At 41.0% G+C, this 13579-nt stretch overlaps 1 protein-coding gene across 1 annotated transcript in view; it reads left to right on the top strand.

The window, feature by feature from the left end:
* The window catches only part of VAPB (VAMP associated protein B and C), a 33383-nt gene that overhangs the window by 889 nt on the left and 18915 nt on the right, over positions 1-13579 (top strand). The gene's annotated exons all lie outside the window — the stretch shown is intronic.

The following is a 13579-nucleotide window of genomic DNA, read 5'->3' on the forward strand; positions in this document are numbered from 1 at the left end:
ATAATTTAGCAAGACGTTTGGCTAAGGAAGTCGCGAATAGTCTGCCTGTGCAAAAATCCATCCTTTAAATAAAAGTCTTGAATGGGTTTGGGCTTCCACTGGCACTGAAATTTCTGTCTTGCAGCCTGACAGCACAGCTGTAATACAATATTCTGGGATTACAAATAAGCAATCAGCAAGTTTATTTATGTGACCAGAGCCAGAGGTGTTTTATAGCTTTGCTTGATTATCTGGCAAATAAGCGCTTTATTTTTTTTTTAATTTTATTTTTTTAATACGGATTCATTTATTTCCCTCTGGCAAAAATAATACTCTTTCTAAAAGAGCTTTCATGTACATTTTTAAATAAAGAGATGGTCTTTACCAGTTTTTATTAGTAAATATATTTGAACTCATAATATGAAGTGGGTTTTGTCAAACAGCCTGTTAATAAACACTGGGGGGAATGAATATATCTTTGTTGTAAGCTGAAGTTGTTATGGCAGCAGTATCAAACGTGCTTAAGAAGGAAACTATTGTTGTTTTCACGTTCTTTGTGTTAAGTATGATTAGATGAAAATCATCTCTTGTTCTGGATAAAATTGCTTTCAGCAAACAAGCAAATCCAAGCTCAGGTGGGCAAAAAGTGGCTCCTTAATTGGCGCTGAGTTGCTAATGAGACGTAATTGTGGTTCAGGGCTTGTTTTTCTTTCTTTTCTTCATCACAGGTAGATATAAACCTTGCCAGGCTCTGTTTTTTTCTTGAAGTAATGATAATTTGTCAGGCTGTCTTTCTTTCAGATGAGGTTCTGGGCTAAATAACCAGTAGCCATTGAAGTTAAATCAACTAACCAGAGCACTTTTGGTTGCCAGATCTTTAGCCAGCAAACGCATACTCCTTATAACATGAAATGCTACTTGACTAACTGCAGCTATTAAATGGCTTAGTTTCAAAGTACACTTAAATATTAATGTTCAAACAGACTTAATGCTGCAGGCAGCATTCATATGCTTTGGCAATACCTCTGCCTTACAGTCCTTTCTAGCCAGCAGTGCTGACCGATGTCCTTCATTCAGGAAACACCAGGTTGAAGTATTATTCACAAAGTGAATTCTGCTCTGAGCATTTCTTGCCTTGCAGATCTTGTGACAATCACATACTGCCTGGTGATAGGGCTGGAATGATATTGTCACCTTTGTAAGGAGTTACATTTATTTCCAGAGTGTTCCTTGGCCCCGTACAAGTAGATCCAGGCTGGCAGAGGTCATGGAGCTGCTGACTGGTACAGGCATCCCCGTGGTGTGTGCTGAAAGACGTGGTGCTCAACGTAGGAAGCTGAGATTGGGCTGTAAACCCAACACTGGAAATGGTGAAGGGCTTAATCCAAATGCAGACAGGTAGAAAAAGCAGAAAATGTTTCACTCTGATGCTGTTGAAGGGCTCTGTGTAGCTCTTCAGTATAAAATTTAGAGGCAGGTAGAATGTTGGAAATAATACAGTGCGTGAGGATGTCTTCTATAATGCATCCCAGTCACTTTGGGGTTGCAGCCATGGTCTTCACTTTCTCTTCTTAAGGGTTGAAGACCATTTTAAAGAAGCTTTTGTAGCCCCTTGGTTTTGCAGTGAATCTCATAGATTCATTTGGTGCTCTGTTTCAAAATACTGTGCTTGTGTCTCATTTGAAAATATAAAAAAAAAAAATCAAAGGAGTTCTTCATGCTGGATTTTTTTTTCACAGCATGTGAACATGAGCAGGGGTTGTCTTTCCTCCCGCCTCGCATCTCCTACAGCAGAGCACACATGCTCCAAAATAGCATCAGCGTGTGCTGTGCTGAAATGCAGCTGTGAGTCGTGGGAGGCTGGACACCATTAGGTGGCTGAAGGTGCCTATTTCCTTCCCCTGATCTTTGATGCCAGGTGAAATAGGAGCTTCACTGTCTTGCTGGTGACTTCTTGGTCGTTGTGGGGTTGCAAAAAAAATTTATCCAGCTGAAGGTTTACAGCTCAGCATTTACTGGTAACAAATGGTGAAAAAGAACGTTGTTTTTGGTATACGTGACATTTACATTTATGTTTCCCTTTCTTCCTTTTTTCAATCTAAGAGATGGTATCAATCTGCCAAGAATTTATTACAACATTTAAGGCTCTGACTTTAAGAATTGCTAGATTTAAACCTGAACAATGTGGAATTGTGCTGCAGGATGCCTCCTGCACCTCACAGGATCACTGCCCACTGAGGCTGATCTGTCTTTTCACCATATGTGCCCACCAGGAGTAGAGATCGGCTGTTTAATGTCAGCAAGTAAAATTCTGTTAAAATACAGCATATTTTAGACCTCCCCTGGGTTTGTAGTGTTTGAGATGCTGCTGCATGTTTGCAGACGTGGGGTGCTGGGGCAGTGTTGCTCAGGAGGGTGGCACAGATGGGAGGTGGCGGAGGCTGAGGGACATTTTGGTAGCATTTCTGGAGGTTTGCTCCAGGTTAGGCTGGACTTATGACTCAGCACTCTGTCCGTGCTCCCCAAGTGGCTCCCGGCAGTATTGCCAAGCAGGGATTAGTGCCTTGCTAAACTCTGCAAGTCGTCGTGCCAGTTGGAAATGCAGGTTCCTGTCCCCAGCATGTCATTCTGTACCTGTGCAATATGTCACTGTGTAGCTTGGCTTTCTGCTGAGGGCACACTGAACCAGAGCTCTCCATTGCTAAACAGAGTGGATTCATCCCTGGCCTGGGGCTGTCACTGGCTCAGGTGCAAGCCCTGGGTACCTCAGAGGTGCAGCCCAAAGGTGTGGCCTCGGCCTGTATTGATGTGTTCAGTCCAACAGTGCATCTGCAGCACTGAAATGTTCAGTATTTAGTGTTTAGCCCCTGTCCTGTGCAGTTTGTGTGACCTGCCTTTCCGTGGTTGGGTGGCTGCCACTCCCTGCTGAGACACTTTGAGCTCCTCCAGGTCAGCCCGAGTAAACTCCAGCCAGATCTGTTCCTTGCAGTGGGGGTGTGCAAAGCCTCCTGTGTCTGACAGGAATATCTCATTCCTACCAGGTACCAGGATAAAGCTCTTCAGTCCAACAGGCCTGTAACATTTGGGGTGTGAGATTAGTGTTAGCTGGAGCTGCAGTTGCCAAGTCTCAAATGAGAGGTTAAGGGCATGTGGACTATTCACTTTTGCCTCTGTCCCTGTCCTGATCCATCAGGAATGGGTGAATCACTCCTGCACTGAAGGTATTGGGAGGAATTTGACTTTGTGCTCATTCTCTACTGTATTGGATAAATGGGAATTTCTAGACACAAGTTTAAGGATGTAAAATAATGACAATATTGTAAGGAGTTGCCTATTTAGGATAATTAATATGCATCTTTTAAGCTGAACGTTTATATGCTCTTTTCTTTAAACTGTTAGAGCCCTCCTGGTATTCACAGAATGGCAGCCAGTACTAGGATTTCTTTACTCTTTGAAGGCTGCTGTGCCAATGGCTGTCTGCTTTCCTGCTGAAAGATGTACCAGCCCTTGCTTCCCTTTGTCTGGCCTGATTCCAAGTCAAGTCATTGTTACTGCATTAAATACAAGTAAACCTTTACATCTCTCTACATATTTGAATTCAATTATCAAATTATAATCTTTAAAAGAGGACATAGTATTTAAATAACAGGCAGGCTTCCTAAATCTACACAGATTTATCCTAAAATATATTCCAATTATCAAACAAAATCAGTCTTTTTCTGGTGCTGTTCATGTTACATTCACTTTTCTTCCACCTTAGATAAAATCAATAACTTATTCTATTAAACATTGTTTGGTTGTACAGACCTGCTACATCTCACTGAATTATTCTGGTTTCACGTGCTCCATTGGTTTTATAATTAATTCATCACTTTGCATAGTCTCTTCACTTTAAAAGGGAGGTGTTAGGAGGGAATAAACCAGAGGTAAGAGAGGGTAGTGATGCATTGTGAATTTCCTACAACGCATCTTTTTTTTGAAAGGTGAAATAAGTTGAAGATTGTGCTTCTCTTGAGCTTCCTTAATCTGTTGGTGTCCTGTACACCAGAGACACAACACTCACAGCTCCACTGGGAAAGGAGAGAGGAATTGTACATGTGGGACCAACAGAAATTTGAGACTCTGAATAGGATGGTTGGAGCAGCTAAGAACAGTTGAGATGTGTGAAGCAGTCAAGGAGGTTTAGCTGCATCTTCTGTTAAATTTAATTAATGTATTTAGGTCTCCCAAGACTATTTCCAAAAATACCACAATCTCCTTGAAGGCTTTGGTCAATGTGATTTATGGGTTAAGGACTTTTGCATAATTTTGTACTGTACAGATGTTCAGAATTCCAGTTGAAGTTAGGAGCATTAATAGGATCAAAGTATTATTGTTTCAGGGAGAGCCCTAACGCAGTGATAAAATTTGTTACTTGGTCATTGCTTCTCTTAGTTTTGTGGGATTTTGCGTTTTAAATGTGATGAGCTCCTTGCCTTTACTGCACAGAATGTGCCATATACATTCACAACTTCCTGTTCCTTGGGAATCCCATGTTTGTCCATGGATTTTCAGCTCACTTTGAGCTATGGAGCTATTGCAATGATATGTGAAAAAGTTGTTCAAGTTTGTTATTTAAAGCTCATCAGGATGGCAGCCTGCCAGTCTGATTTGGTGGCTGCGATGTGACCTCTATTCATCACTTCAGAAGATATATCTGATAACAGATTATATTGAAAATACAGATGGAAGGGGTGGCTCTCTCAAGCCCTGGGAGCATGGCTATCATGGCAAAAATGAAGACACAGTTAATGTGTCAGAGTGGATGCAGGTTCACACTGGTACTTAGCAGTAAATTGTATTTACCAGCTGCTGCCCTGCATGCCATGTGCAGTGTCCTGTCACCTGTGAAAGGAATATGGAGTAGAAATTTATTTATACAGCAGTTCCTAATAGTGCCTTCTCATTGGAAAATAAATTATTACCTATTTTTCCTCACTGCACAAGTTTTATAAATTAAAAACTTACCAGTAATCGTGTAATGCTTTATTTCTTCTAAAATAGGTTAGCTTCCATTAAATACAAGAGTGAATTCTGTTAATTGCTCTCTTATTCAGAATTAGGATTGTAAAAATTCAAGTACAAACCTTTAAATAGATTGTCAGCTCTGTTTTGAAACTCAACTGGAAAAAAGGCATCATCACCATAGCAAATGATCCAACTTCATGAGCTCAGGTCAGCTTACATCTATGAACAAACACCCAATTTTAAAATCAGCTTAATTTGTTCTATGCAGCCAGCTCTGGAAGGTATGGATTGCATCAAATGAGTTTTGGATCAAATGAGCAACTTCTGCATATGTTATGATGCAATTTTTGTAGGAAACTGGGCGAGGGAGGGTTTGTCTCGTTTCTGAGTGCCTGTGAGCACAGCTTTGTGCCCAGCTGAGGCGGTGCAGGAATCAAATGACCCTTGCTAATTCTGCCCACATCTCGCAGTCACACTCATTTTCTACTATCTTGTTACCATATTGGTCTTATGTTTGCTGCCTGCTGGGAACAGCTAATAACTACTGAATGCATTTCATAGTTGGTACAATAACAGCCTCTTTACTTTTCCCTGTCAGTGTGGCTGCTTGGCTTTGAAAGCCTTATTGATGGTGTTTGCAACAGTTCTGTTTGTGGTGGTGACAGCTGTTGTTCCAGACTTAAATTTCATCTTTGTATTCGTAAGAAACGTGATCTTGAACATTATCATCTTGCTGCTGCAATTGTTTTGTTGGGTTTTTTTTTCTGCAAGCAAATCCTCACTGATTAGGTCAGGAACTCTTCCCAGTCAGAGCCCTCTCCCCTGTGGATGAGGAACTGGCACTGGTGTGACAGTTCTGCCACACCACTGAAGGGCCTTTTGTCTTCCTGTGATGACCAGAGGCAGAAAGGAAGCTTATTTTACATACATATATGAATATTTAGCTACCAGTTTGTCCAAGCTAGGGGTTACATTCATGCAAAGTCTCTTCCTCTGGCATTTGACCCAGTATTTTTTCAATGTATAAACCCTTTTGGTGTTTTGTAGACCAAGATGTCTGTAGAGCCATATAAGATGTTTTCTAAGATGCCTGGAGTGTTGTTGAGTTTAAAATTTGGCCTGCTAGGCAACCTTTTGTGGAGAGGGATTTGTGCCGTGGGTCTGAACAGCTGTCAGGGTGTTGTTGTCACTGGAAATGTATGCAAAGCAAATCACCATTGCCCTCTTTAATTCAGGGCAGGGTAGAGGTGCACAGGGATCGAAGTGATTGTGTGTTCACACCAGCAGCACGACCCAGACTGAGAGCTGAGTCTGTTCTTTTTCTCTGTTAGAGCTGTTCTGAAAATTGCTCAATTCCACTGGCCTCAAACACATTTGTTCAGATTGGGTACTGCTGCTGCCTGCAGTACTTACCCCACGTTATTATAAATACTTTATGAAAATAATCTCTTTACTAAACTACTTTAATGTCTAGTTCTCTGAGCTGTAAACGAAGTCCCTCATACCATGGTGCATGGATTAAAGATTTTTATCATTCTAAATTTAATCCTGTTTTCTTGGTTGGTTTCCATGAGGGGTGGAAAAATAAGAGAAGGGGGAGGTTTGCCTGGTGATCCAGTTATTTAGGATGCAGATTATAAAATCATGTAGGTGTGGGGATCAGTATGGAGCCAAATCTTATGTTTTTACAAGCAATTTAAAAGACAAATTAGTTGTGCTTGTAGAAGGCATGTCAAATGACTATGTAATTCTTTTAAGAGAAAAAAATTGCACTTTCTTGTTTTTCCCAAGACTGCTACTTTTTTCATCACACCAGTTACTTCGTCCTTGCTGGTGGTTCTGATGTTTCTCCCAGCAGTTCACCCTCTCCCTTGTGCAGTTTCATGTTTGTTGTCTGTTGATATTTGCAATTAGTGTTTCTTGCAATATGTGAATTAACAATATATTTTTTGTTTTCTCAAAACATTCCTCTGGATTGTGATTTCTCTTCTTCTGGCCCTTCTATATTTTTACCAGATTAGGAGCAAAGATCTAAGGACAGTTACATTTTTTTCCCGTAATTTTTATGTAGCTGGTTTTACACTGTGCTTACTGATGTCATACAGTGATGCAGATGATCACAGAGTCATGGAATTGTTTGGGTTGAAAAAGACAGAAGTTTAGGCTTAAAGAACACAACTTGACCTTTGTTTCTTGTTCTGTGCCATACATAACAATGGTCAGGGTGGGTTGGTTTTTTTTCTGATTAAGTTTTCTCACTGTTGCTGGCTAAATTTCTGATTTTGTTGTTCTGTTTTGTTTTATTTTTTCCCCTTTGGTCCTGAAAGTAGTTAGTAGGCTGACTTTAAAGTGGTTCCCCTGAAATATATCTTGCTAAACTCAGGATTCCTTCCTTATTTGTAGCCATAAATAGTATTCCACTGCTTATTTTATGTGGTTTGGGTTTTTCTTAAACTTATTAGAAAAGCAGCTATTCTTTGTGCATTCCCAGAATATTTAGTTTTGTTTGTTTCTTCTGGTATTTTCGACTTACGCACAGTTTTGCACTTAAAATATTTGCTCATTTGCTATTTAAGTTGCACATCAAATTCCTCTATTTGAGGAGTATATGTGAGCGTAAAATTAGAGTAGTTAAGTTTCTCCTTCCCTAACATTTTCATGTGCATTTGAAATGGAAATTAGTGATGAAATTAGACCAGGAAAAAAATCACTTTAGAAGAAAAAGTGTAGCTTGGATTGGTGATTAAAATCAGGATGGTTCTTCCAGGGAAACATTTTATATTGACTTCGGTCTTTAGCAGTGTTTTTGTCAGGGAGGTTTGCACATCAAGGCTTCATTGCTCTGTTGCTGCATCCCCCCTTCTCCTGGGAGCCTGGGGTTTGTTTATGTCCTTTCCATACCCCATGGATGGAGCTCCAGGCTGTGCACAAAAAGATGTCTTACTCTTAGTGGATCTGGCTGCATCATGGTTATTGAAAGAGATGCAGCTGCTGTCCCACTGTTTCCTGAGCTGTTTTCATACCTGGACAGAGTTGGTTCATGTGATATTTGTGTGCAGAATGAGCAAAGTAATACAATCTGTTTGGCACTTGGTTCTGAAAGGATCTGAAAGCTCAGCTGAAACAGAGATAGATGCTCCTCTGAAAGATCACCAAGGCTACTCTCAGTCTCTTGTTTGTGCAAGTATGTGCAGAAATCTGTTTTAACTTCATGATGCAGAGAAGATATTTCATGTTGTGTGATTTTGTTGCTGAAGTTTGCTGTAGGTAATGTTTTGGTGTTAAAAAACTCCAAAGAGATCAGTTGGGAAAAAACAAATGACACTGGTACCAGAATTATACGAAGGGCATATTCTTCTATTTCTCTTGGCAAACTTATGTGTGGGCTCTCAGTTCTTACAACTGTGAAGTCAGACTTTTAATGATCCTCTAAGGGATAAAAGGTGACAAAAATTACATACTAACAGATCCCCTGAAAATAGTCTTCAGTCTCATCTTTGTTTGGGGTTTGGGCTTTTTTCCCAATTAAGCATGAGGCATGCTCTGAGAAAAATAGTTTATGCTAGAATAGGCCAGGGAAGGACACTGATTAATCCATCTAAATGGAATAACTTACTGCCAACCCTGCTCCAACTTTGGCATCTGGATCATGTAATTTTGTTGAGTTTCTGCACCTTCTTTTTTTTTAGATCACTTTATTGATTGCATACTCCTTTAAAAAATTGCTCCACTGCATCAGCTATTACATAGGAAGTGATGTGGATGTTGCTTCTATTTTTGTAATATTTTTTCATCCAGGCATCCCCTGTTTGACACAGCAGAAGTGGAAGGGGCCAGTCCCCTCCTGTCACTTTGCTTCAAGGGCTCTTTTAGGTGGGAGTAAAAATACTGATTCCACAGGGCTGGGGGTTTGTAGCTAATTCCTTTTAAAATCTGAGCTGAGGTCAAAAGGTTGGCATGTGGTTTACACTAGGATTTTTCTTAAAAATAATTACTAAATTTGGGGGATTTGGGTTCTCTCAGTGAGTTACTTGTGAAATCAGATATTTATGCAACACAGGCTCTTCTTGTTTCTGATTTTTTAACGTCTTTGATTTCAAAAGTTGCGGATGCTCACTTAATTATGAAAGTCTCCAGAGCCAGATGATGATGATGATTAGACCTTGGCACATGGTACTTTTTAAAACATTAATCTTCACAAGATTCTGTGTAATTAGGTAAGTATTCTCCTTACTTGACAGAGAGGAAAACTATAAGGGTCCAAACTTGCTTCTGTTTTGGAGTTGCTGTCAACTCTTAAGGCTCTTAATAGCAGAAGATCAAGCCCTTAAGTGATTTGTCTAAAGACAAGTAAGGTGGTGGGAGAGTTTGATTGGATCTTGGGTGTTCTTGATTCTCAGGCACCTGGCTGATAGCTCAAGATGTCTTGCTTGACATTTCAGCTCTTTTCATTTCAGTGTTTATCTTCAAAGGTCATCAGCTTTATATATGACTTTAAAAGAACTGTGCAGTAAGTCAAGTTCTTACCTGTTATTGAGCCCTCTTGCACATCACTACTGGTTTTATTTTGCCTGTCTCTCTAATGCTGATAGACATCCACAAAAATAAAATGGGAGAGCCCATGGAAATAAAATGAAATCTCTTGGTGCTGTCAGAGGCAGTAAAGAAACTGAGAAATCACTCGGATGTGAAGATGAGAAAAGTTGCAGGTAGAAAGGCTGAACAAATCAGGTGGAGAGATGGGTATGGTGGCTGTTTGATGGGGCTGACACCTCTCTAGGGCAGGGCAAGGGGCATCCCCAGTTTGAGGGGCTGGCAGAGCTGGGGGGAGGCATTAATGCCATGGGAGAGAGGCCAGTGTAGGCTGTGGGATGGGGAAGGGATGATTATCACATTCAGCCCCCATCCTTTCCCCTCACACAGAGTCACTGTGGCTCTTTCACTGGATTAATTACTGCTTCGTGTGGACTTCACCAGTCACATGCAGGATTTGGGCTCTTGAGAACAGTCACAAAACAATTTAGGTTTCCCCCTCTATTGCTTTCCACCATCTCCCTTATTAAAGATTCTTCAGTTACCTTTCTATTGCTGATTAATGTGTCAGGTGATTAATGACTTTCATCTGACACATCAGTGGGATTAAACCATGGTGAAATACATGCTTCCCCTCCTATTATTGCATTCCACTGCTTTCCACAAAGGAAGTACAAGAGAGGTTATCTCATGAGAAGCTCTGCCTGTATTTCTGGCTGTTTCCAATTACCTTGCTGTTGGATAAAGGTCTGTGGTGAGCTGGAGTTGCAAAAGTTGTTTAGGGGAAGATGCTGAAAGTGCATCTAAAACACTCTGGGAATAACATGGGCAACTTGATAAGAATTTATTCTTAGTCTTGTGGCTCAGTGGTTGCCAGTTGTATCAAGTATTCCTGCAGTGCTTTTCTTTGAAAAGTTCACTATATTTTTTAGGGATGCCTAGCTTTTAGCAGATGAGAATTTGCATTAAATTTAAGCACAGAAAAAATGATGCATGTGCCTTAATTACTTTCATCAGCTATGCCAACACCAGTGTGCCAGTCCCAGTGTGACTGCAGCACGTATGCCCAGATGTGCTTGCAAGCTTTAACCTGCAACTGTGAGACCTTAAATTGGCAGGATGCTGTGCAGGAAGATGCAGCTTCTCTGGTGCCAGCTCTGAGTACTGCTCGTTCTGGCTGAAAACTGATTCTCCTTTTGCTCTTCCCCACTGCCCCCTCCCTCGCTCCCTGCCTGGTAAGTGGATTAATTTCCAGCCTCAGCAGCTCCCTGGCTCTGCTCTTGGCCCATGCAGAGGAACAGAGTGCAATTTGCACAGGCAGCTGGTGGAGATGAGAGGCCAGACTACCTCCCCTTTCAGCAGTGGGATGGACTCATGCAGGAATTTGAGCAACCCTGTGGCCCACCTGATGTGTGTAGTTAATTAGAAAGATGCAGTGATAATTGCAGGTACAGATCTGCAGAGGACTGTCCCTGCTGGGTTTGAACATTCCTGCCCAAGTCTGTGCCATCAAAGCTTTCCCTCTGCTGGTACTGAGGCTAAATTCCTCCATGTGCCAAACAGCATGAAGACTGGTTATTTGCCATGCCAAAGCATGGAATTTTTGGTTAAGGTGAGGATGGTTGTATTAAGATGTAGTACAAATGGTGTGGCTGTGTAACGTGGTTTCTTGGAGGAGTGAGTGGCAAGAAGCTCACAGTGAGTACTGTGCTCATCAAAAAGTTATCAGCCTGGATTTGCTGAAACAATTATGGGCAATTTCTATTGCAGTGAGAGTTATTTAAAATTTAAATAGAGTTGACATCATGTTCTTTTGACCTAATTCCCAGACTTTTTTATCATTACTAAAATGGTGTGGGATATTACAATGCCATACTGTAATATGGCATTGTAATATCCCACACCATTTTAGTAATGATATAAAAAAGCTGGGAATGGCTCTCTAAGGAAAGATTGATACAGCACTGGTGTTTAAATAGGAAATGGAGTGTGGAAAAATCTGAGATAACATTGTGATCTTCAAATGTGAAGGGTTGGATATGTGGGTGAAATGCCACAGTTCAGAAATAACCCTGCTGAAAAGTAGTCCTAAGAAAAGCCAGGATACCTCTTACTATTTGTTGTTTTATGAGTATAAAAGGTGATCTTTCCTTTCCTTTCCTAGTAATACTGCTGGCTTGTGTATACTAGATGCCCACTTTACATTAACATGAGTTGACTTTGTTTTGGCAGGAGAAAGTCGCCAAGCCCTTGTGGAGTATCTGAGACTTTCAGCACCAAATTCAATTTACTACATTCCTCCTTCTAGACAGCTTGCTCCCATGACAACCCCATGTCAGATGATGCATGTACAGACCCTGTTTCCCGTAACTTTGTCCTTGGGATGACACCAGTGGCATTTTTCTCATGATCTTTAAAAAACACGTGAGGAAAAAACAGCTGGGATAATTTTAAAGAGCAAATTGTCATTTGGAAAGCACCCTGCCTTAGTATGAGTTCCACTTATCTAGAAATATTATGAGCCATTGAAAAAACATTCAAAACAAAATAATGTGATTAAGTAAGGGTTTTGGGTTTTAAGAGTCAGTCTTCACTTGTTGCTTTGACCCAAGGACCATCCAGATCCACCAATCTGGCTTAACTGTGCTCTCAGCCCACCTTGGGAGTACAAGCATTGTCCAGTTGTTGCATGAACTGGTATAAATAGTCAATCCACTTGTAATGAGGACAAAGTTACCAGAAAGAAGTGTAGTGTGTTTTCTCTTACTGTATTTGGGTACAATTCCCAGAATCTCAGTGCCTTGTGTTGGAGATTGAAGCTCCAGGGTTGATGTGCATCTCATATGGCTTTTAATACCCACACCAGCTTTATCTGCAGTGCTCAAATCCAAGATGTTGGGAAGCAAATGTGTATCTCCAATGCAGAATTAGCTTGTGTCTATCCTGAGATAAGTTCTCCCACGTACCCAAATCTCCCCAAAAAACCTGTGTAGTTACCTTGGGTGTAGTAATCCAACAACAGGCGACCAAGGTTTCATTTCAGCCTGAGTTGGCAGTCCATGGGCCTTGCTCTTGAAAGGCAGGCAAGCCAAGTGATAATATTTCACTGCCATGCCCCAATTACCCCTGAGTAATACCCTGTGGTGTGGGGTTTTTTTACACACTTCAGGACACCTAATGGCACGTTAATCCTGCATTTGTCTGCTGTGTTTTGCTTTGCTGCACAGTTTGAACAGCAGTGCCATAAAAAGGAGTGTGCCTGCACACAGGTTTGCTGGAAACAGATGTCAACCTTCTAGTACAGTTGTGGTGGCTGTAAAACCTGTAATTTGGGGGAAATACAGCTAAAGAAACTGTTTAGGGTTTAGTGGACAAAACAGAAGAGGAAGCACCAAGCAGACAAGAAATGAGTTCCGTCTGCCGAAAGGTTTTGCTGCCAAATGTTTTGGTATGATCTGTGTTAGCAATAAGTAACTCCATTTGGAAATTATTTTCCACACAGAATTGTTGTCGTATTACTATTTGAAACAGCAGCTCCGTGCTGGGGCACACAAATCCCGCACACATTCATGGATCAGCCAAGTAAAAACATGGTATTTCCCCCAGGAAATCTATCCCAGCATGCAGACCAGTATAACACTACTGAGGATGCAGCTGCAGATGAAGGGCTTTGTGCAGCCAACCCTCCCTCTGTGCTGGAACAGCTCAAGCTGTTATTTTTTTTAGTAAAGACACATCCTTACTGCATAGGCATCCTATAATTTCTTCTGAAATGTTAGATTTCTCCCAGTTCGGGCTGTGTTGAAGATCAGCTACTGTCCTTAAACACCTAAATATTTGCTGGACTCTTCTGGTTTGGCTTCTTTAACTTCTTTAACAACTTGTGGCTGCTTCTAGCCAGTTATTTTCCGTTAACTTAAAGTCTCTCCCTGCATGCAGAGCAGAGAGAAAACTTTACAGCTATGTTTCATTCTCTTTCACATCTCAGTGTTCCACCAGACACAGGTCTAGTGAAACCTTTGCCATGGGATCTGAAAATTTTATTGCTTCAATCGTTTTT

The sequence above is a fragment of the Zosterops lateralis genome (genome assembly GCF_965231275.1).
Source record: "Zosterops lateralis genome assembly, chromosome: 16".
Lineage (NCBI taxonomy): Eukaryota > Metazoa > Chordata > Aves > Passeriformes > Zosteropidae > Zosterops > Zosterops lateralis.